The 24916-nt window shown below is 33.1% G+C and overlaps 1 protein-coding gene and 1 non-coding gene across 2 annotated transcripts in view; both read left to right on the top strand.

The window, feature by feature from the left end:
* The first annotated feature begins 5803 nt into the window (after nt 1-5803).
* LOC148284075 (protein rolling stone-like) overlaps nt 5804-24916 on the top strand; it is a 48669-nt gene continuing 29556 nt past the window's right edge. The window contains exon 1 of the mRNA XM_088242725.1: nt 5804-6011. The gene's annotated coding sequence lies outside the window, so the exon portion shown is untranslated. The remainder of the gene's footprint in view (nt 6012-24916) is intronic.
* TRNAS-ACU (transfer RNA serine (anticodon ACU)) lies at nt 6546-6618 on the top strand. Its single transcript has one exon. It is a non-coding gene; the product is annotated as a tRNA-Ser (tRNA).

Here is a 24916-nt window from a genome sequence, read left to right on the forward strand (position 1 = left end):
GCTTTTTATTAATTAATTTCGAACTTATGTGTACATTCTGCATTACGTGATGGGTTTAACAGCCCGTAAAGTAATGTAGACTACTAAATACGTAAAAAATAATATTCAATGTATACATCATCATCATCATTCCCTTTCCGCACCTAATGGTGTATAGGGCACTGCATTATACACCAATCGCAGCGTAACTTGATCATTTTTGTTACATGAAGGTAAGATGATCAGTCTTCGCTTCAGGTATCAGTCCAGGGACTATAAAATATTATTGTGGAAAAACCCTCTTTTAATAAATATATCATATCAATTATGTCGGGAATCGAACCCGAGACCTCTTGCATGGCTATTGCAGGCTAACGCGCTGACCATTACACTTATGTATACATACATAAATAAATCAATTATCATCATCATCCCATGTCTGCTCCCTAGTTGGAGCAAATGTTGTCTACAAAGAGCCTCCATGCATCTCTATCGGCCGCCAGCTCGTGTGTTTCCTCCCAGTCAGGTTCTTGTCCCGAAGTTCTGACATAAACTGCCGACGAACAATCAGCAGCAGACGTCCAGGACGTCGAAAACCTGATGCCTTGTGTAGTAGGCAAGCGTGGCTCTCAGGAGGCATCTGCAGTATATAGCCCAGCTAATCGTCTCGCCTCCGCTTGTTGTCACCAAAGTTTGCTACGCCCGTTCTTCATTTTTAACAGTGTGAAGACTATATATAGAAGGGATTTGCGGTTTTATCGATAGCCGTGAAATAATGCAAAGCATTAGTTTTATATTCTAGAATACCTTAAACAGCGCCAACGTAGACGATTACGCCTGTTGGAAGGGTTATTACCTCTATGTTAAACAATTTCACTTTAAAGATTGATACTTTTCACGTTTGAGGGTTTTTTTTATTTTTTTTAAATATATATTTGCGTTCTTATGACTTACTCAAATATTTAATTTTGAGGGCCATTTTGAACAAGTTGTAAATAACTCACTATTAGAAAATGGGAATCGAGTTGGGGTAGAGTGGGATTCGAACCACAGACCTTTGGTCAGTGAGTCCGAGACACTAGCCACAGGACCACAACCCGATCTATTTTTCGATACAAACTTCTTTTACTCTTTCAACGTCTTCTTAATCTATATGTACTCGTACGTGTTCCTATGAATGTATGTGTTATTTTTACATACAACTAATTTTGTTAACCTTTTTATTATGTGTATGAATTAAGATATAATATTTTGTAATGTTCTTTCAGGACCAGGCCGCGAAACAGGAGACAATCTTTGATGTCTTAGACTATCATACCTTTCACAAAGTCTTACCTCTCCCCTACCCAGCCCCTTCACTAGTTCCCGTCTGGTGCGTATCCCTTCTTTAATTAAATATGTTTTAAATGTGTTTTTTTTTATGAGAGAAAGTGTTTATTCTATAAATAACAATGAAAATATAACTGTCCATTATGTATTATAGGAGCAAAAGTTCATTAACATTTTCTTGTATACCCACGAACAGGCCATGCCTTTGTGGGATTTTTTGTTTACTTTTTTTACTATTAATATGTATTTCATTGCTATACAATTATGCTTTATTTTTTTAATACTCTGTTTTATCACTCATGTTTATTGTGAAAAAACAAAATAGAAAATTAAATAAAAAATTTAAAAAAATGAAAATTCCGCAACCAAACAAAAAAATTTAATAAAAAAATTCCACTAAGAAATGTCAATAATTTTACATTTGTGTTCGCGGTTTTTTAGGGAAATTAAAAAAAAATATTTTTTTTTATTGTTTTTGCAAGTACTAACCACTTAAGGAAAGAAAATATGTCTTGTGTAAACAAATTAATAAATGGATAATGAGCTTCAAGGCTTTATGTATACGTACTCTGTCAAGGTTTATTTATAAAATATAATAATATTGATTCCTAGTTTCACCTTTGATTTGGCAATTTCCAGAAATGACATTTATAGATCTTCACATTTTCGTTGTACCAATAATGTTTATTTTATTAATATATTCACACCATAAAATGAATAGTTCCCCAAGGTTTCAAAATCTATGTAAACTTCCTTCAAAACACTTATACTTGTATTGGTGATGTGAATTTTTTATTATAACTGAATTATATAAACATTATTTTGATGAAACCAAATTAAAGAGTTTAAAAAACAATCTACCTATTTATCTGGACAAAAACGTGTAGTGCGCGGGTGAAGACGAGCCAGGGAGATTTCATGCGCATATGTATATGTACTGGTGGTTTAACTTAAGCTGGCGCGTTCAGAAAACTCACACTAACGAATTTAAAATCTAAAGGATGTTGATTATAAACGCGTTAGTGTGAAAAGGTTGTTTTAAATTTTTACCAAATGTGCCATATTTTTTAAAAATTTTGTGTTAGATTAGACGGTTGTGTATATGGAAAAAAAATACAATGGGTTAAGAAAATGTAATATCAATTTATTAAAATACTTTGTTTCATTATTTTATATTTTTCAAAACATTCTTTTAAATGTTGCATTTTAATAATTATTTAAATGTGAAAAAATGATATTTTTTATAGTCAATTACTCTAGCACTATAATGCGAATTTGTGTCGATTGTTTTAAGCATATAAATATCAAGATTTATTGTTTATCAATAAATGTGTACACATAATTTCTCCGATATAATTTGAACTGTGCATTTTAATAACTTTCTACTCATTATTATTAAAATGAACAGAATATATTAAATAAAAAACATGCTTGTTTAAAAATAAATACTCGTAAATATATTAATTTTTCTTAAGTAATTGTTTTTTTCGCTCTAATCCAAAGGTTTATTATTATAAGATTTATTTTAAAACATTTAATATAACAATACATAATATAATTTTTTTTTTAATCAACATTTTGTACATCAAAAATGTTTTTGTGTAAGTTTTGCGCCAGCGCCAGCACTAGATAATTTGATTTAATTAAAAATTAAATGAAATAAATAAAACAACTTTGTTTTTAACCACTAATTTTTATTTTTCACCTACCGGTTTCAAAGCAAACAAGCTTCTTTGTCAAGGTTTACGTAACGAATAACCACAAAGTTAGTGCTTCAAATATAAACTTTATAAAAAATGAAATGATTTGATTAAATGAAAACACATATTAATAAACCAGTGTTTTTAATCCATAACTTAATGCCTTTACATCGAATACATATTATTATATTTTTACTATCAAGAATCGCAGCGAGGATTTGATTCCCGCCAGTTGCAAGAAAAAAACGAAGAAAGATATTTTTCTATTGTGGTAAAATTTTCACAACATCTTTCCATATCTTCTCTTCCCTCCTGCTAACAAGCCCCTAAAATATAAGCGTTGCGCGTAGCGTAAAAAATTAAGTCAATTTAAAACCAATATTAATAAAATCAGTTTGTAAAGCGCCCTTGAGATGTTGTATTAAAAAAATGCGCTATTAAATATATTCTTAATATAATAATAGTAAAAGACCATCAGAGGCTGAGAATATAAAGCTAGACCTCGATTCCTTTACATGTATGAAACTAAATTTTGACAAACAAATACTAGTAAAAATTTTCATGCTTAATATATTACAACAGATATGAATAATATTTACAGTCCAGAATATAGAAGACTAAGTATTTGGGTTTGTGGCCTGTGGCTGGTTTAAGTGTTCAAACATAGGCAGAATGGTAGTTGTTGCACGGGGTCTAAAGTAGCCACATAAACCAGCCAATAACAGGTTATAATCAGTGTTAATATCTAGACTTCTATATTCCTTTTTATAAAATGTTCTTCATCTCCGTTGTAATATATTAATAGTACAGATTTTACCAGGGAGTGGGAGATTATTTCTCACTTCCACATCCGGCGTAGCGCTATCCGATATATCACGGCTAGGATGATCAGGTTCTACCTGGGACGGCGCAGGAAGAGTTGAGGATCTACACAGATGGCAGTCGTTTGGACGGCAAAGTGGGTGCAGCGTTTGTACCTTACGATGGCGTTAGAGAACTGCCGTCGAGAAAGTTGAAACTCAGTGATTTCTGCTCCGTGTTTCAGGTGGAACTCTTTGCGATCAGAGAAGCCCTGGTCTATGTTTTGAAGAAATCACCAAACAGATGGAAGAAAATAACGATCCTGACAGATTGCAAATCTGGCGTCCATGCAATAACTGACCGAAATTCGGTCAACCCTATTGTAATGGACTTTAGAACAGATATTCAGAAGCTTCGATGCAGACACCAGGACGTGTACATCGGCTGGATACGGGGAAACTGCGGAATCCTTGGCAACGAAAAGGCTGACGAAAAGGCTCGGGAAGCTACGCTCAAGAAGACAGCCCCCGATTTTGCCGATTTCCCGCTCAGCTTTGCCAAAAGGGAAATAAGAAGCAGAACCCTTCAAGTCTGGAACGATCGTTATTTAAGTGAATCTACCGAAAGTATAACTAAAATGTTTTTCCCTACCATTTTCCATGCCTATGATTTCAGGAGAATGCAGAATGCTGGCTACGAGCTCACCCAGATGCTTACGGGTCATGGTGGGTTTATGAGCTACCTGCATCGCTTCAAGCTCTCCGAGATCGACAGCTGCCCATGCGACGATGAAACTCCTCAAGATGTCCCTCACCTGTTGATGCATTGCCCCCTTTTCAGCTTTCAAAGACAACAGCTGGAGGCGCGATGCAGAAGCTTGGGTGAAGATCTATGCGACATCCCATCGGTGATAAGTAATAAAGAACTCACACGAGAGGTAGTATTATACATGATCAATATAAGGCAGGCTATTGGTAAAATAAACCAAAGTAGGGAAGAAAATGCCGAACACTCCTCTAGTGGAACGGAAGGCCTGTTGACTACTGCCAACAGGCCGGCTTCTCCTGAAGAGTTTTGAGTGGTTTCTTCTCCACATAAGCAAATGCTGAGAAGTTCCTGATTGGCCCACATTAGTATATCCCTCCTGATTCCAACAGTTTAGATAAATTTAAAGAAATTTAATTGCAGAAAAATCCACTTTTGAAATATAAACCTTGTATATTATAAGCAAGGTAAATAATAAAGCAACTCCGATATGAAAATATATATATATATATTAATAGTGATAGTTCCCAAGGGGGTTGAATCCAGTTTTTGTTTACAAAAATTTGGACAAACTCAAAATATTGTTAAATAAACCAGCTGGTCCAAGAAGAAATATAAAAATTGAGAAGCATTTTCGGGCGGTGCCTAATTTGTAGGTTATATAATTCACTCTGAATCTTATCCACATAAATTAAGATTTCAACTCTTAAACTTCTCAAAGACATAGGCAGAATTGTAAATGTTACACCGTGTGTAAAGTGGCTTCTTAAACCAGCCAATGATAGGTCATAAGCCCTGTAAATGCATATTCTACATTTATATTGATAACTCCCGATGTGGTTTTATTCTTGTTTTTTTAAAAAAATGAGTTGAAAATATGTCAAGACATCGGAAAATGCTAAGAACCAGGTTTTCTTGTTTATTTAAAAGAAGGGTATTAATTAATTCACGTTGAAAATTTTAGAACGTTAAAAATACATCAAATTTAAAAGAGTTTCACAGTATTTTTCCGCCATTTTCCACTGAGAATTTTCCGTCAAAACTCCGGTAAAACGTCACTTAAAGCTGTTACTTAAAGCAGATAAGGCACGTTTAACCGCTAACCCCGTGAAAATCCATGAAATTCATTTGAAGGTAACTAACAGTCGTATGTGTAATAAATATTAACTAGACCTTCTTGCACCTGGAGGCTGTATGTTCAGTTATTAAAACATGCGATTGTTTTCATTCAGTTACCCGCAAACGGTCGCGGCGGAAGCTCGTGTTACGGTGGATATACGCGATTAATTTTTCGATCAGAACTTCATTGCAAATTGCGTATTAACGCAAATTTCAATTGCGATTTTTTCTTAAAACAAAGTAATAGAATATGTGATCAATATAAGTGCAATGGTTAGAGAATTATAAAAATCGAGAGGAATTGAAAAAAATACCAAGGTAATATTTCACCCCAGGGGTAGTTTTTTGTAAATTATGTTTTTTTTGTTAGTTATATGATTTTATAAAAGGCAACTTATGTAATATATTAATTAATTTAAAAAATATTTTTAACCCTATCATATTAAAGATTCATACGTGTACAACGGGTATTTTATATAAGTACGTGCTTTACTAATTTGAACCCTTACAACACTGAGTAGGTCACTTTTATTTATTTTATCATTTATTGATATAATATTATTGCGGCAGGCGCTGTAGCGTTGTTGGTTGTAAAACCGTTTCACAGTTTTTTTGTCGCCACGGGTTCAATTCCCGCCAGTTGCAAGAAAAAAAACTAAATAAATATTTTTTCCCTATTGGTCTGGGTGTCACTCATCCAGAATACACATAACTGTATTCCTCATTTACCTGGACACAGACAAAATTAAAAGCCATCATATTAATCAGAATTTATGTGGAAGTTTAATGTTTAAAAAAAATGTCTGTCAATAGAACATCAAATATATTCTTATGTATCGTATCATTGGGGTCGGCCTCGTGGTCTAATGGTCAGGGCGTTTGCCTACTACGCAAGAGGTCTCGGGTTCGATTCCCGACATGGTCGATATGAAATATTTATCTACAAGGGTGTTTTCACGCTAAAATATTTCATAGTAGCTGAAGCCTAAGACTGATCATCTTACCTTCATGTAACAAAATACGCAGCAATTGGTGTACTAATGCAGTTCCCTATGCAACGTTGGGTGCGGAAAGGGAATGAAGATGATAATTATTAGCGCTATGATTTTTCAAAGTTAAAAATTACAAAACTCCTCACAGAACTCAAAAGAACTCAAAAGAACTACAAAACTCATAGACCAGGTCTTGGAGGGGGAGATTTGGCATAATTTTAACTCTCGCCTTCCGCACAGTAGCCCGGCTCTTTATAGACCTGGGTTTGGAGGGCAAGAACTATTCACGAGGACCCGTGACACAAGATCTTCACAGGTCGCAGTGGCGTCAGGAGCTTGAAGAACACTGACCCCCACCTCTAAGAATAAGAATAATAATCATTTTAAAATTACTCCGCGTGTGACGTCACAAGTTCTTTTCAGTGAGCTCTGCTGATAGGTAAATTGGCTTTCCGAATACCAGAAATCTATCGTAACACTCTATCATTGGTTGATTTGAAAGAACTAGTGAGTCGTTCAAAGTAGTAGGTTTTTTACTTATTTATTCATAAATTTGTATAAACCATTATTGAGTTATACGTCGACCGGTTTCGAGGTCACTTCGAGTCGATCGATATTCTCAAAGACTCAAATTTACCTAGAAATGGCAAATTTGTGTCTTTTTATATTGTTAATTTATTTACAAGTATATCGACCGTTGTAACAAAACATGTAATTTTAAATAATTCCGATCTGACAAAAAATGCCTCTGACGACCTTTCACGCTTGTTTTAAATATGTAATAAATTTGTTGTAAAAGAGTGTGAAAACATTTTCCAGAAGGAAATATGGAAGTTTAGACATTTACAGGGCTTATGACTTGTCATTGGCAAGTTTAAGTTGTTGACTTTTGACTTGACTTGAAGACCATCGTCATCTACAAATTTTCTAATGATCAATTATCACGTAAACATTCTGCTTTTCCCAGTATGTTGAATCGTAAATAAAAATCATTTTGACTTAGTTAAGTTATTAATCACTGTAAAAAAAATTGCTTTCAATAATGGCTATGAAACAGATTTCATTGGTAATATTTTGAAATAAATATTTACATTATTTTAAAAAGTCTAAATTTTAAAAATTAGATTCGAAGAACAAGTAAAATGTTTGAGCAATAATAATTAATCGGAATTCGCAAATCATCATAAATCCGAAGACTACTATAAAAAAACGGGTGTAGAAATTTGCCATATTAATAAAAATGGTTTTCGTTTAGACAATCTAGAACTCCATTAACCAAAAACTCCCCATAGTAAATAAATAATTAAATTTAACTTCGAGACCTCTTTAATAAATATTCCCATAATGATTCATATTATGCTCTTTCTTTCTTCTTCTTTCATTCTTCTGTTTCTTTCTGAATATATTTTATAACATAAATAGCAACGTGAGTAATTAATTCTAAGTTGGTTCAAGTCCTATTATGAGAATGTATCCTCGAAACAGGTCGAAATATAACTCAAAAGTTCATGTGGTTTATACAAATTTATAAATAAAAAATATAATATATAAAGAAAAATATTTTTGCTATTGAAAAAAAAGTGTACATGTGTATACTATATATATAGTTATTATTAAAATTATTTTTTTCACACATTTCAAAGATACCGCGCGTAGAAAACTTTTTTTATGTCCAACCTGTAGCACTGAGCATTTCTGATACATAGCGATTGATATTCAATCGAACTCCAATACATTTTCCCATCCACCGTTTAACAGATTAAGAAATTGTAATGATGATGCAGTTTGACTACCTCGTTTTTCTACTTAAAAATACCGTTATTCATGTTTTTTTCTTAAGAATGAGAAAAATTATTTTTTTTCCACTAAGATCACGTGTTTTAAAATGATTTAAATTCAGATGCTCGGATAATTACATTTAGTCATGAAATCGTTTACTTTGAAATGCATCCGTTAAAGATGCAAGTATGCAATTGGAAAACCATAACTTATATTATTTATTAACAATGCGGAAATATTTGCAATTTTTTATAATAATTAAACAGATTGGAACAGCTAACGCACAATAAAAATAGACACGTTATTCCTTTATTATCTACATCTAAGATAGAACAAGAATTGCATTGCCCACAAGTATTTGAAACAATATATAGTTGGAACATGTTTTAATTTATTTATTTATTTAACTTTTTGTACATAATGTTATTTGTACATTAGCGGGCTTATTGCCAAATGGCAATTTCTTCCAACCAACCAACAAAATAAAAGTTTTATTTTTATAATTCAAGTTACAGAACATATTCAATAGAAAAAAAAATATTAAAAAGTTAAAAATATATAAAAATAGAAATAAACGTATTTGTTTATAAATTACCTTAAATCAAAACTATTACTCAATGGGAAAAAGGAAAAAAGATTAAAGAGGAAAAAGGAAAGGAGGAGAGATTAAGGAAGAGAAAGGGGATGTTTCTTCAGACGTGAATTTAAACAGAGATAATGTAGTAACATCTTTGATGGTGGGTGGGAGATGATTCCACAGTCGAGCCGCATGGACACTATATGAGTTAGAGAAGAAAGAGGAATTGTGGATGGGTATTAAGAGAGTGCCTTGAGAATGAGAACGAAGAGTTTCATAGTTATTAAAAAATAAAACACATTTAATTTTTTTTAAATACCTTAAATATGTATTTTTTAATTTGGTGTTAACTAGGGTTGTGTCCGCTTTTTTTCAAATAAAAAAATATTCTTTGGTTTGGACATGTAAAGCGAATGGACAGCAAAAGAACGACTAAAAAGATTCACGATACAAATGCAGATGGATGTAGAAATAGAGGAAGACCGAGAAAGACATGGCATGAGGAAATCCAACATTTAAAAAAATTAAATAAATATATAAATATGTCCTTAGAACCCTAACTTCCTTCCAAATAAACCCACAAAGTGCATGAATTTTGATAAATAAATAACCAATCACAGATTTAAAGCCATAAAAATCTCAAATATAACTATTTCATTTTTCTCACATACACGTTTTGAACTTAAATGTTATAAATAACATCTTTATTAGTTGTTTGGAAGAAATTTGCCATTTGGCGATAAGCCCACCAATGCACAAATATGTATGCACAATCAGTTCATAAAATAAAAATGATTTCCCCTTCCATATTGAGAAATCTGACTAAAAGTTAAATAAAATTTGAAGTTAAATCATTGTTGCGTTTTTGTCAAAATGTGCAAAATAAGTTGATTTATTTAACTTATTCGTGCAAACTCTTTTGACCCTTTTGACTATAACGCAACAATTATTTAACCTTGAACTTTATTTATCTGAGATTTTTTTATGCAACTGGCCCTGAGCGTTTTATTATTCATAACAGTTCACTCGACCTTCATCTCATTACTAATGATTATATTTTTTCCGACAAATATAAAGGTATTAACCCTTTTTATTAAAAATTCTAGGGCTGCGATTACAAACTCTATCGTCATCGGTACATTTGGAGATGGTGTAAAATAGTATTGATATTTATGTACAAAAATGTGTCCCTACACTAGGAGGATTGGAGCTCCTACCCCAGTTGGATATTAACAGAAGACACGAGATTGCTGTATAATGCTCGTATTTATTACATAGAGAATAAATAATGAATTGAATTATTTTTTATATTTTTTTTTATTTAACTTTTGTACATAATGTTATTTGTACATTGGCGGGCTTATTGCCAAATGGCAATTTCTTCCAACTAACCGATAAAATAAAAGTTTTATTTTTATAATTCAAGTTACAGAACATATTCAATAAAAAAAAAAGATTAAAAAGCTAAAAGTGTATAAAAATAGAAATAAACGTATTTGTTTATAAATTACCTTAAATCAAAACTATTACTCAATGGGAAAAAGGAAAAAAGAGGAAGGAGGAAAAAGGAAAGGAGGAGAGATTAAGACAGAGAAAGGAGATGTTTTATTCAGACGTGATTTAAACAGAGATAATGTAGTAACATCTTTGATGGTGGGTGGGAGATGATTCCACAGTCGAGCCGCATGGACACTATATGAGTTGGAGAAGAAAGAGGAATTGTGGATGGGTATTAAGAGAGTGCCTTGAGAATTAGAATGAAGAGGTAAACCATGAACTGATAAGCGTTGAAATTTTTCACGCAGGTATATAGGAGCGTTAGGACTATGAAGTACATTTAACAAAAGTGAGAGGGAGTGGTAGTCTCTCCGCTGTCTAATTTTGAGCCATTTCAGTAGCCTACGATAATCAGAAATGTGGTCATATTTCCTATGACCAAAAATGTACCTTATGCATGTATTCTGAAGTCGTTCAAGTTTATCAAGTTGCTCACAGCTTAAATCAGTCATGGAAACATCAGCGTAATCTAGAATGGGTAGTAGTAATGCTTGTACAAGGGTGCATTTAGTACTAATGGGTAAGAATTTTTGCAACCTTCTAAGTGAGTGTAGACTGAAAAATATTTTGCGGCTTAATTCATAAGTATGAGCTCGCCAGCAGAGATGTTCATCCATTTGTACTCTTAGTACCATTGACAATAAGAGGATTAAGTGAAGGTATGTCTAGCTTACTAAGCAATCTTTGACTACCTGCAAACATAATTTGTGTTTTAGATGGGTTTATTAGTAAACCATACTCTTTTGTCCATGTTGACACGCAATTTAGTGTATTAGACATCGATTCTATTGCTTCGCTGGTGTTTTCAGGTCTGCAATGAAGATATAATTGTAAACCATCTGCATAGAGATGATATGAACAATTGAGACAATCTGCAATCGGATTAATAAACAGGGAAAATAGTAATGGTGATAAAACTCCACCTTGAGGTACTCCAGCGGCAATATCGACCCATTCCGATTGATGATCTGGTGTTTTGATGCACTGTTGTCTAGCTCGTAAATACGATCCGAACCATTTTATAACCGGTTGTGTCATATTGAGTGTTTTAAGCCTAGCCAGCAAAAGATCGAAATCCACAGAGTTGAAAGCGCTGCTGAAGTCGAGTAATGTTATCAAGGTTAGCATTATCAATTATCTATTTGAGAAAAGTGGCTGTACTTGAACTACGGGCTGGAACTGAGTGATTGTATTGAACTGACTTGTCGGGCTGACTGTTCGGGCTGACTGGGCGTTATCACGCCTTGTGGTCTCTTTTTAGGCCACGTTCCTTTGTTTCTCATGTCTCCCTAGGAGAAACGATGTTAATAGATTGCAGGACGTTGCTCTTTCTTGTCTTGCAGAATATGATGTATTGTATTTAATATAACAAAATACAAAATGATTAAGATACGCTGCGATTGGTGAACCAGTGCAGTGCCCTATGCACCATTAGTTGTGGAAAGGGAATGGTGATGATGATTCAATATAAAGCAACGAATTGCTTAATCGGTCGTCGATCTATATTTCAGGTGAAATCCTTGCACTTGTGTATGTCATCAATCAATGTACAATTTTTCTATGAAAATTTTAAGTATCTTCGTCAGAAACCTGTAATTGAACGTGATTAGAAAAAATCGTTATGTACGTGTTATTTTAAGATAAATGTTGACTTCCCATTTCAATAGAGGCCCAGGGCCCCGATTACGTTGAAAAGTTAACAGAGTTATCTTCGACTGTCCAAATAGAAAAACTGATATTTGTGTACCAAAATGAGTATATTTGCATGAACATTTAAAATATCTTTATTGGCAACCTATAATTAAACATGTTTAGAAGAAAAAAATCTATTCATATTCTGCTTTTCATACAAAAAACTTAATTTTTTGTAGATAAAATTGAAGATAAATGTTAACTTCCCATTGTAATCGTTGCCCAGGAACAACACATAATAGACATGATTCTTTCAGGTTATACTTCGTACTGAACTTTGACTCGATACCTTTAGTAAAAAAACGTACAAAAATATTGACTTGACACGAACAAAGGTATTCAACCTTGTAGTGAGCTCTATGCAAACAAAATAAACTTTTGCTCTCTTCAATATCACCAACGAAATTAGCACATGCAAATCGAAAAGTAATAAAGTACGTCAATATTATTATTTAAAATAAATATGTGCGCAGCGTGGTTTATTAATTGTTTAGCACAATTGGAAAATGTTCATACGGTCTCTGGTTTAAAGTGCTTTTTTTATTACAAATGTTTTTATCGTTTTTTAAACAACTAACAAACCATTACGCCGTTTCCCCGTAGAGGTAGGCAGAAAGAATAGAACGCCATATCACTCTATCTTTGCATACAGACTTCGCTTCTTCTACATTCATACATCTTCTCATGCGCGCACGCCGATTATTCCTACTCTTGACATGTCTGTAACAGACGCGGCGGATCACTGGCTTCCGTAGCAATCGCGCCAGTCACAAGAACTGTATACTGTAGGCGCTAATGTCAACGCAGAGTGGCCGGGCGTAGGCAGGCCTCGGCCGACGAACGATAAGCTCTGGGGGAGGTATCGCTGCCTAGAGATCCCAGCTGCAATCCTGAAGCAGGCAACCGGGTTCTCTCCGTCGGCGGGAACACCGGGGTGTGTTCCGGGGAAGTAGTTAAGGGTCCAATTTATCCGGGGTCCAAAATCCAATCCAAAGAGTATCCGAGTTCCAAGTCTAGGGGTAGCGGCGTCGAATATTCCAGGTGGCGGCGAGATCCGGTTGAAGCGAGGCATGGGCCACTTCATCTAGTGGAGAGTAAAAGCCCTGAGTGGTGTTAACGATTGACTGATTTATTATTTGCCCGGCGGGGCTATATATACAATACATTTTGCCGTGCGACGGCGATGCTAGGACAATAGCGGGCGGTACTAGGCGAGAGAGATGGCGAGCACATTCGCCCGCTCTATCGGTCTCTCTCGCGCCACGTATAAGGACGCCCCCCCCCTCCCGCTACCCGGCCACAGTTCACCGCCGTCCGCGCGGCGGTCAACATTCAAACAGAATAATGAATAATTTTTCTCTATGAGACAGTAAATAATTTTATAGGCAGTCAGTAATATTTTATTTAATTCTATTCTATATGTGCTTCAGTATGGCGATGACCACCCCCGAAAGCGACAAATGTTAGTCTTTATTGGGAAGGTACTACCTCGCATACACATACTGAAGTTCCTCATTAAAATATATTAAAAGGCCCCAGGAAGGGCCGCCAAGTTGACGTATACCGCGTTACGTCGGCAACAATGTCCATCTTTAAGTCTTTGATGGACTTGATCGTCCCATGTCTTTCCCAGTCTTCTTCGTTTTCTGCATCCTCCGCATAGTAGATCCTTTTAGCCGTTCTTTCTCTGTCCATTCGCTCTACATATCCAAACCAACGCAAGTACCCCTTCAACATCGATAATGCATGTCTCAGCCTTACACAGTTCATGGATCTCGACATTTGTGCACCTATCATACATCTTTTTACCACACTTTCACCCGAGGGATTGCATTTTGACAGCATTTAACTTACTTTCATCATCATTTTTCCGATTACATACTTCGCGCCCATACATTAGAGTTGGCACTTGAACTCCATTGTGAACTGCTTGTGTAGCCTCCTGCGATCCCGCCTCCTGCGAACATTTGTTTGCCAAAGTAGATTTCAGTGCACCATTCACCCTGTTCCCGGCACTCACCCTCCTTTCCATCCCTAGTAAACATACTTCCCAGATACACAAATTCTTCTACCTGATTCAGAATATCTCCGTTCACACTGATCTCACATTTAGTTATATTTTCATTGTATTGATTGATTTGGTGTTTATTTTGTAGAACTCCATATTTAACCTTATAATTAGAAATCAAACACTGATTTGAGTCTACTGAACACTTTATTTTATTTTTACAAATATAAACATATTAAAATAAAAACTTCGTGACAATTTTTTCGCCTTATTAGGGCACTTTCAAAGGAATGTGACGATTATTTGGATTGAATGTCCTTATATAGTTATATAATTCAAGGTACTTAAGTAGAAAATAATAATGATCTTATGAACTATAGCATGTACATTAATCGTAATTGAGGGAAAAACCGATGGTTAACGGTGAGGCTAAGTGTTTAATAGGTAATGGGGAATTTAGGTATTTATATTTGAATGAAGTTTGTCACGAAGTTTTTATTTTTATATGTTTATATTGTAAAAATATATGTAAAAATAAAATGAAGTGTTCAGTAGACTCAAATCAGTGTTTGATTTCTAATTATAAGGTTATATTTTCATCCCTTTCAAAAACCATTACTTTCGAATTATCAACATTCATAAGCAAATCGCTTTTCTTGCAGACATCCTAGACTTTTTATCAAGAATTGCAGGTCTTTTTTGCTGCTAGTAAGATGTACGGCATCAGCAGCATACAGAAGACAGCTAACAGTTATACCACTCATTTTTGCGCCCATTCTTATTCACATTCATTTATATAAAAGTGGCTGTTGAAAATTGGTCGAAATGTTTTTAAAGCTGTTTTTTAATAAGCAAATAGAACTTGTGCATATAAATTTATTGATAAAAAATCTTCCGTTTTATTTATCATTATCATAGAGTCTTTATTCGATAAAATGCACGTGTCATTACAATATTAATATAGAATTGCCCTATTTATGTAATGGGTGAATTCTGACTTGCATTCATACCTCTTCTGGGTGGGTAAAAAAGTGCATGAGATCTCGCTCAAGTATAAATATCGGGAACATACAAACTGATCTATTTCAGTATGTTTGGATTGTACTCGTATATATAGACTTCCCGAAATCAGCTAATAAAAGTCCAAGAAAAAATTGACAACGATATTCGAGGATGTTGTCATCCAGCATCCCTGCTAAAATATTTATGGATAATTTTTATTTTCTTTGAGATACAAGTATCGCAAAAACTGCTTTTAAACATTCTCTATTTAAAGGATGATAAAAATCAACCAATAAGTGTCGCCGAAACTTTACTCCGCGTTTGAACGCGTTAAAGTATCTTGATTGATGCCAAAGTATTTTTCTTTCGTATTTTGAATAAAAATTTTCTGTAATAAAAAGCAGTGACTTGAAATTGAAAATTTAAATAAATCTCAATAATAGCAAAAAGTTCTAGCTTAAACATGATTTTACAATGACATTTGATATTTTAAAACTATTTTAAACCGACCGACGTATTTTAAAACCGACTCTAACGATATCTCGATAAGTGGTCTCAAAAAGATAGGAAAAAAAATATATTGATTTTCCATAGTGGCAATATTTTTTTCAAATCTCAAAGGTCACGTGGTCTTACGCATGCGCTCTAATTACCTCGAATTTTCACTTTACAGCTAGATGTCGCTGTACTAACTGTCCAAATTGTATCCACTCTCAATGGCATTTAAATATTTATTTATTTCTCTTTCGTATTTTAAATAGGCTTTAAAGAAAAAACAAAGTCACCTCAAAACTACCAAATCGGAATTGGAGCTAAATAGGCTCGATGGAATAACATTTTTAACACTTCGAAGGCGTAGATATGCGTACCGTGTGGTACTTACCTCAAGAAGATTCGGGGTCGGTGGTGTATCTTCGTAATCGCTCGGGTGAATTTATCTTCAACTATCCCGCTATGGTGAGAGTATGACTTCTGTATCTTCCTCTTGTAATTACCCCTCTGCTCTAATTGCGAGGTAATGATTTCCTCTGTCCAGCCCTGGCTTTGTTATTATTATTTTAATGCTAGAAATAAGCGGTGTTATTAAAGCCTAGGCGGGCGGGTACTGGTAATCATAATATGCCAGTCAGCTGTCAAGCTCTTATTTAATATTTATATTACCTTCATTTTGAAAAATAAGTTAATTCGTATTTTCGTTTTACGATTAGAATTTTTCCGGTGGTACGACATATATTTCGGAATAAAAAGTAGCCTTTATCGATTGCCGGTTCTCCAACTAATTTATTCAAAAACAGAAGACTATCCGTCGATGAATGGTGACGTAGCATCGTTATTCTGTTTTAATTGTTTTTTTTTTTTACATATTTATTACGTCAATTTACAATGAATTATTAATACAATAGATTAATTGAGTAGTAAAAGTATACATAAATATTTTTTCTTTTTGATGGTGAGTCATCTAAACTGCCTTATTAGGGATAGCTTACCGTTCTAAGGCAGTATATAATGTATTTTATAATATAATATAAACAAATATATATATATATTATTATTATCATAAGAGCACACATAATAATATAACTATGTATACCCTACTTCCACATTTGAAAGTAAATAATAAATATACTATGAACACCTAAATAATACCTAAATCCCCAAATCCCACGTCATTACCAGTAAAACTAGAAATGAATATGAATTCATTTTTCCCTAAGAATTTTCCTCGGGAACAATATTTTTTCAAGGGGAAAAGTAACCTACATATGACACTTTTCAAGTCTCTGGCTAACCCTTCGCAAAAAACACGTTAATTTGTTTCTCCGTTGCGACTTGGAAGAAACATATACAATCAAACACAGTTTTGCATTTATAATAAAAGTATAGATTATCTTTTTTTCCATTTAAATATAGGCGAAAAGGTTTTTGGTTTTTGAAGATTATTTATTGAAAATACAAATTATTTTATTCAAACAATATTTAGCAGCATATTCCCGCGAGTTAAATTTTTTTATTTTTTTTATTGTTGAAAAAAATTAACTTTTTTTAAAACTTTAAGTGACAAGAAACAATTAAACTTATATATAATATACCTATAAATTACAAGTACACTCTTAGGTACCTTTGGTTCTAGATTCGGTTCTCACCGACTACTCATTATTTTAGCGTAGTTTAATAAAAAAATATGTTCCTTCACTAAAATGACCCGTGCTGAAAACGTATTTTATTTTTTATTTTATTTTACTTTACTTTAATCAGAAAACATCCAATCATACATAATAAGTATTTAATTTATTTTTTTTAAATAAAGAGACCAATTAAGTTTTCAAAAAATCAGTTAAAGATGTAAACATTAAATGTGAAAAAAAAAACTAAAGTGGGAAAATAATAATCGTTAACATTTGCTTTTTCCACGGAGGTAGTAAAAAAAAAATTCAAATACACACTCCGAGCCATCCATGCACACATATATACACGTATACGAGGTGTGTTCAGAAAATAAGGGGAATTTTTAAGATTCACGGGCTCGGAGAGTCCGATTGTCAATTATTTTTTTTTTATTATGTTGGTACACATGCCCCTGAAATATGCTAAAATATGACCAATGAACACAGCCGAAAACTTTACCATGCTTCACTGGCATGTTTACCGACTGTCAATCGGGCTCTCCAAGCCCGCGAAATTTTTTCAACGATCGCTTCAGATTTGAGGAATGTCTTGACACACTTTCCAAAAGTTCTAGGTCCAAAAATAATATTCACGATATGTTTACTTTATAATAATTAGATGTCCGTGACCTCTTCAAATGCATTTTGACCTACACTTCAACAGGCCTGTACACCTTCGCGGTCTTACTGTTTAATGCCTCTCTTGACCTTAAAATCTAACAAATATCTCACATAATACCACCATATTATAGATTGATTACTAATAATATTTACAAACATTTTTTGAGTATCTACACAACGTCCAAATACTTGTAGACGAGAACTGGATATTACCCTTCACGGATTTGATAAATTGAATAAATAAATATGGCATGGATGCTCAAATTGCTACTACTACTACTACTACTACCATCACGCCATTTCCCCGTAGGGGTAGGCAGAGAGAATGGACCGCCACATACGTCTATCCTGGCATACACTCCTAGCCTCTTCCACATTCATACATCTTGTCATACATGCCCTTCGGTTCTGTCTGCTTTTGACATGACCAGACTTAAGATTTTGGTTTATCTGATCATGCCACGTCTTCCTTGGTCGTCCTCGTCGTCCTCTCAAATTGCAAGGTGTAATAATAATTATTCCTATGTTGAAATAGAGCATTCTCTTAATTTGTTTTCATTAGACAAACAAAGAACGGAGATGGACCTTATTTGTATTTTCAAAATATTAATATTATAAGTGATGCCCCATCTCTGTCACAATTTTTTTTTATGTTCCCAACCACGTCGCCAGAAGTCAAAATTTGCTATTTATCACATCTTTAGAGCAACTTTAGATTTTATGCCTTTGTCTTAGAACTTTTTAGGAAGATTTATCACAACAACAAGAAAATACAATATTTACAAATAAAGAAAAATATGAGGTCAAATATAGTTTTCCATGTTTATATTACAAAGCCAAAAAAAGCATACACGTGTTAAGCCAATCCGTATCACTCTATTTGTTTTTTTAAATACCGTAATAATAAAATAAAGTATAATAAAAAACAATAAGCTTTTCGTTAACTCGGTCTTAAAAAAACCTTTTCGCCAACGGATCCACACGGAGTGGCCCCAGATTAGCCTTCTTTTCGCAAACAAGAAAAAATAAATAAAAAATGAATGTCAATAAATGTATACAATAAATGCCATATTTTTATTTTTTTATTTTTTATTGTTTAAATTCTTTACAAATTTATTTTTTGATTTTGATTGAAAAAAAATTGTTTTTTCATTCTAAGATTTTTCTAATATCCATATTTTTTTTTATTTCATTTTTATTCTTCAAAGTTTTACTTTTTATTTTGCATTGCTGCGTGCTTTTTTTTGTTTCTATACTTACATGTATAAAAAAAGTCGTTTATTTTAAAAATAATACTTTTTTCGTAGATCTCTTCGTCACTAACACAATGTGGGATGAATTAAAAAATGGTGTGGCTTGGCTCAAATTCTTATCGCGTTTTTTTAAATATGGTGTATACCTTTATTTGTTTTTTTTGTGGCCAAAAATTTATTAATAAAAATTATATTATTAGTTATCGCCAATAATTGTGACGAGCTAGAGAATTCGGCCATACTGAATTCGGCCTATGCTGACAGATCACTCGTAGTTTTTTCACTTCTTCGAAATCTTTGTTTTTTTTAAGTCAATTTAGTTATAATTACATAGCAATAATAATACATTAATGCTATTTCTATGCTATTTTGATGAGTGCTCAAAACATATTAATCTACCTGTAGGCTGAATTAATATAGACGGTGTTACAGTTTACCAACTATTAAAGTATGTTTTAATTCGATTAAATAGTATTTGTTTAAACATAGGCAGAATGATGAATGTTACACAGTGTGTAAATTGGCCACTTAAACCACCCATGACATAAGTCCTGTAAATCAAAGATGTTTCTACAGTTGCTATGTTTAAATCACGCCAGAAGAAACATATTTTTTCTCCTTTACCTCTCCTCTTTTTCTCTTCCTGTTTCTATTGTTCCCATTGAAGACTTGTATCGATATTGATTTATTTATAAGCACTTGTTCTATTTTTCTAACCCTTTTTTCCGCATACGTTTTGGAACGGAGATTAAATTAATATCATCATCATCATCATCATTCCATGTTCGCTCCCTAGTTGAAGCATATGGTATCCACCAAGAGCCTCCATGCGTCTCTATTGGCTGCCAACGCCTTTGCGTCCTCCCAAGTAAGGTTCTCGTCCCGAATTTCTGATATAAACTGCCGACGAACAGTCAGCAGTGGACGTCCAGAACGTCGAGAACCAGATGCCTTGTAAAGAAGGCAAGCGTGGTTAAGGCTCTCAGGAGGCATCCGCAGTATATGGCCTAGCCAACCATATCGCCTCCTTACATCTCATTTGGTGTTCCACAAGGGAGCATTTTGGGATGTTCTTGCTGCTGCTATACTGTTGTTCTTGATATATATTAACGAACTTTGTAACAAGCAGTCACTTGGACAAGTTATTCCATTTGCAGATGATACAGCTATAATTTATAGCGCATCAACTCGACCAAGTTCTGACCAGAAACTCATAAAAAAAGCAAGTAATGACTTAAGTTATATTAATAAATGGCCAGATGAAAACCTGTTGACTTTAAATTCGGGTAAAACAAAGTTCATATGTTTTAGTGCAACTTTCGCCGGACAACTTAATGAAATTCTCGAACTTCAGCTACATAATTGTTCAGTGATGGTGAATTGCAATTGCAAAAAACTTAGTAGTGTTCAAAGTATAATATATCTGGGAATAACTATAGACTTTATATAAGTATTTGAGATGGGATGAACAAATTGAAACTATAACTGCAAAAATTAAGTGCTTGATACATTTTTTCATCCCCCTTAGAAAAAGTCCCGGACTTGAAACACCTATACCATGCTCTGGCAAATTTTGTGTTGACTTACGGTCTAATTGGTTGGGGAGCTTGCACAAAAACCGCCCTTGAACCGGTAGCAATCGCACAGAAATCTTTAATCCGAGTAATTTTGAAAAAAACGTTTCATTATCCAAGTGACTTGCTCTTCAAAGAATTCAGAGTACTGAATAATATTCAACAGTATATATTGAGAACGATAGTGGTTACGCACATAAAAAGAGACATTTACCCAAGCGTCAACCACAACCATAATAAAAGATACTCCAATAAGGATCTGATACTAAGTGAAGGGGTTAGCAGTGTTCTGGCACCGAGACAACACTATTACGTAGGCAAAAAGGTCCATAACCTTTTGCCAGAAGCGTGGAAAGACGGGATTGTTGTTAAGTTGCGGAAGGTGTTGACCTCGCTCTTTCATGACATTGGTCGTAGGGAGTCATAAGGTTGATGCATGCCGAGAATTGGAGATTCTTACAGGATGTCGAAAATAAAATATGAAAATATGGAATTATTTAAAATAATATACTCTCAGATGGCAATCATGTAGTTTCGCACTATAAATAAATTGTTTATGAATGTATGTATGTGTATGCGCATGGGTGTATGTACGTATGGGTGTATGTACATGTGTATATATGTGTGTGTGTGTTTATATATATATATGTGTGTGTATATATGTGTATGTGTGAATGTATATGTATCAAAATGTGTATACGAGTAAGTTTATATTTTATTAGTATGTGCTCTCTATTAATTTGTTAATTATTATCATATATTAGAATGTGATTGCCTAGCTAGGAACGGGGTATGTACCCTTGTTAGCTGGGCAAAGTGAACTTAAAATTGTATTTTTGATAAAAGGTGTAAATAAATAAATAAATTACGGTCGAGGCACATAATAGGTCGATGGGTAAAGATTGTGTACATTCGCAAAATCGGAACAAAAAAAAATAACGATTATAAAAAGATCTTTGTCGTGACGTTTTTCTTATTTATTTTGATAAACAAAAAAGATTTTAATTCAAAAATTTCGTCCTCTTGTATTCTGTAAGCAGGATTAATAATATTACACACATAAACAGTTTCTATTTTAACGAATGTTAAGCTAGGGTTTCCTAGGACAGCGGTGCCCGTATCTTAACGGCCGTAGTGAACGATAATGCGGTAGACAGCCGTCGTAACGATGATTAGAGAGCGGTTTCCTAAGAAAACAGTGTTATCAACAACGTTTTTCTAGGAAACCACTCTCTAATCACAGTTACGACGACTGTCCAGCGCATCACCGTTCACTACGGCCGTTAAGATACGGGCACCGCTGTCCTAGGAAACCCTAGCTTTAGTAAATATTAGTATATAACCACTTACCGACTTTTCATGTCTACCGTTTTCGAGATGTCTCTTTGTCAGGACACTCACTACACTCTCTATTTCATTTTTTAAGTATGCCTTATGCGTATGTAGTTCGCAAAATCAAAATTTCGAAACTCTATTAAATCGAGTAAAAAAATAATTTCTTAAAGCTGTAGTCAGATAAAAAGTTAGGCAATCATGCGATTTAACCATTTTAAACGCTATTTTATTCAAATCGCGCGATAAAAAAATTAAATAAACATGCATTAGATAAAAACAATATTTTTTAAGGTATTTATGTAAACTTAAAAGTTTAATATTGCTGAAATATAATTACTTCTTGACCATCAGATTATGCCTCATAAAATTAAAACCAAACTTTGATACATTGATTCTCATGGTAATAAATGGAACATTAGAACAATGGCAGCCAAATATTTTTTTTTATAAAATGAAATACAGGCATTATAATTTAAATAATTTTTTTTTGAATTTTTCTTTGATTCTAGGTAAAATTTTGCCTTTAATTATTGTAAATAAATTGGTAATTCGTATGACAAATTAACGCTAAGCAACTGCTCACTAGTCTAAGTCTAACTGTTTAGCAAGTCATTTAAAACAACTATTTTCGACTGAAAAATTATAATTTTCAGCCGGAATAATGAGTTATGTGCTCCACGGCGATTATTCTGCGACATTGGTTAATGAAAAATAATGACAAAAATTACCAGTAAGATGAATTATCAATGATTAGGTGATATTAAAGTTATTATGTAACTGAATAAATACTTCAAAAATAATTATGCATAAATCTCAGAATAAGAAATAATACTTCTCTAATATTGATACACGTGTAGTGTGATAATGAACTTTAATAACCTTTTTAAAACCACATATCGCCAATGACAAAATCTGTAAAATTTTCTTCATTGTTATTATCATTATAAATGTTCTAATTTTTAAATTATTTATTACTTTACATATTAATCCCAAACCAATATTGAATCAACTGCTCTACAAATGTATAGTTATTTTATGTTTTGTTTTTTCATTGTGCGTTTTGTAATATAAATAACGCAGATGTACATAAAGTTATTGTAAACATAAATACGAAGTGTTTAAAACTGTCTGAACATTTTGTTAATTGTCTCTGTTTATTAAGTTCTACTCGCGTACCTGAAAATATGACACAGAAATATGACTATGAAACTTGAATAATATACGTTAATATTTATAAATGCCCGTATCATAATTTTTTTTACTCCATGTAAGGATACATTGGTACTAACATCTAACTCTTTAAAATAATCATTCTCATAAAACGGAGATATGTATTTTTTTTCCAAACGAAACTATATTTGTTAATGTACAAATTAATTGAGCGGTAAAGTTAAAAAAATACTATTAAAATATTCTTGTTTTTACAGCGTAAAAGGAAAACTGTAAAATCGGTTTTATTACACATAAACCTCAATTATATGATAAATTAACTTACGAAGAATTATTTATTAAGAATATTTGCATTTTAAGTCAGCAAATATAAGTATTTTATATGAAAAACCGCGTTAAAAAACTGTTATCATAAGTTGTGTCCGTTTTTTTCAAAATTTAAAAATGAGCACCAAAGGTAAAAAAATTAACAAAGTTATACGTCATTCAAAAGACTTTTTTTCTGCTCTACAAGACATTTAGTTTGCTTTTACGTTACATATGTTATTATATTTGATTACAAGCTTTCACAATGGAATATGAAGTGGACGAAAGTGAGTTTTTGCGACACCTCTTTCTGTTTGCGTTCCATCCAGGGTTGCGCTGTGTACGGTGAAGATGCTATGAATTATTAAATAATTTGTTGTAAAATAATGAAAGAGAATACATTATTGATAATGAATAATTTGTTGTAAAATAATGAAAGAGAATATATTATTGCAAAATAATGAAAGAGAATACAGTATTGATACTGAGTAATTTGTTCTAAAATAATGAAGGAGAATACATTATTGATTAATTCGTTGTATTTTTTATTTGTTGTCCTTTGTTGTTCTCTTCATTTGGAAAAAACAGACGTAGCTTATGTTAACACCAATATTAAAACTGTAACTTTTATTGCACACGTGCTGTATAAAAGATTTTCCTTTTGACGAAGGTTAATTAATGTTAATAATAATTACAATATTTAGTTATAGCCGTTTTAATGTTCGTAATTTGTATGTTAATTGGAAATGACTAAATTCTAATGTTGTTCAGCTACTATCCAGCCATGAACATTATCATATCTTTCCTCTATTCAATTTTCTCTTTCATTATTGTAATACATTTATCTGATAACTGGATATTTTTTTAATGTTTCCTTGGTATGTGGGAGGAGATTGAGCATCGTACGTATTTATCATAGAATTAAGAATAGTCCAGCAACCGCATACGCGCATCAAACAGAAGGCGACTAAACTACTCTTAAAGGAGTAGTTTTACGATGTGATCGTTAGTTTCTAAGGAGACGTCGCTCAGGACGCAACTCCCGACTTGAATTCAAATATACCGTGTTGTGTCGTTTAAAACTGTAGAAATACTTAAGGGATCAAAAAGACACAGGGTAGGATTACATTTCATGTGTAAGCAGCAAATGCATGTGTAAATAGCAAATCCATTACTAAAAAAAATTATTTTT

The sequence above is a fragment of the Micrasema longulum genome, unplaced genomic scaffold (assembly GCF_059751315.1).
Source record: "Micrasema longulum isolate JH-2025_06_02 unplaced genomic scaffold, ASM5975131v1 h1tg000161l, whole genome shotgun sequence".
NCBI classification, from domain to species: domain Eukaryota; kingdom Metazoa; phylum Arthropoda; class Insecta; order Trichoptera; family Brachycentridae; genus Micrasema; species Micrasema longulum.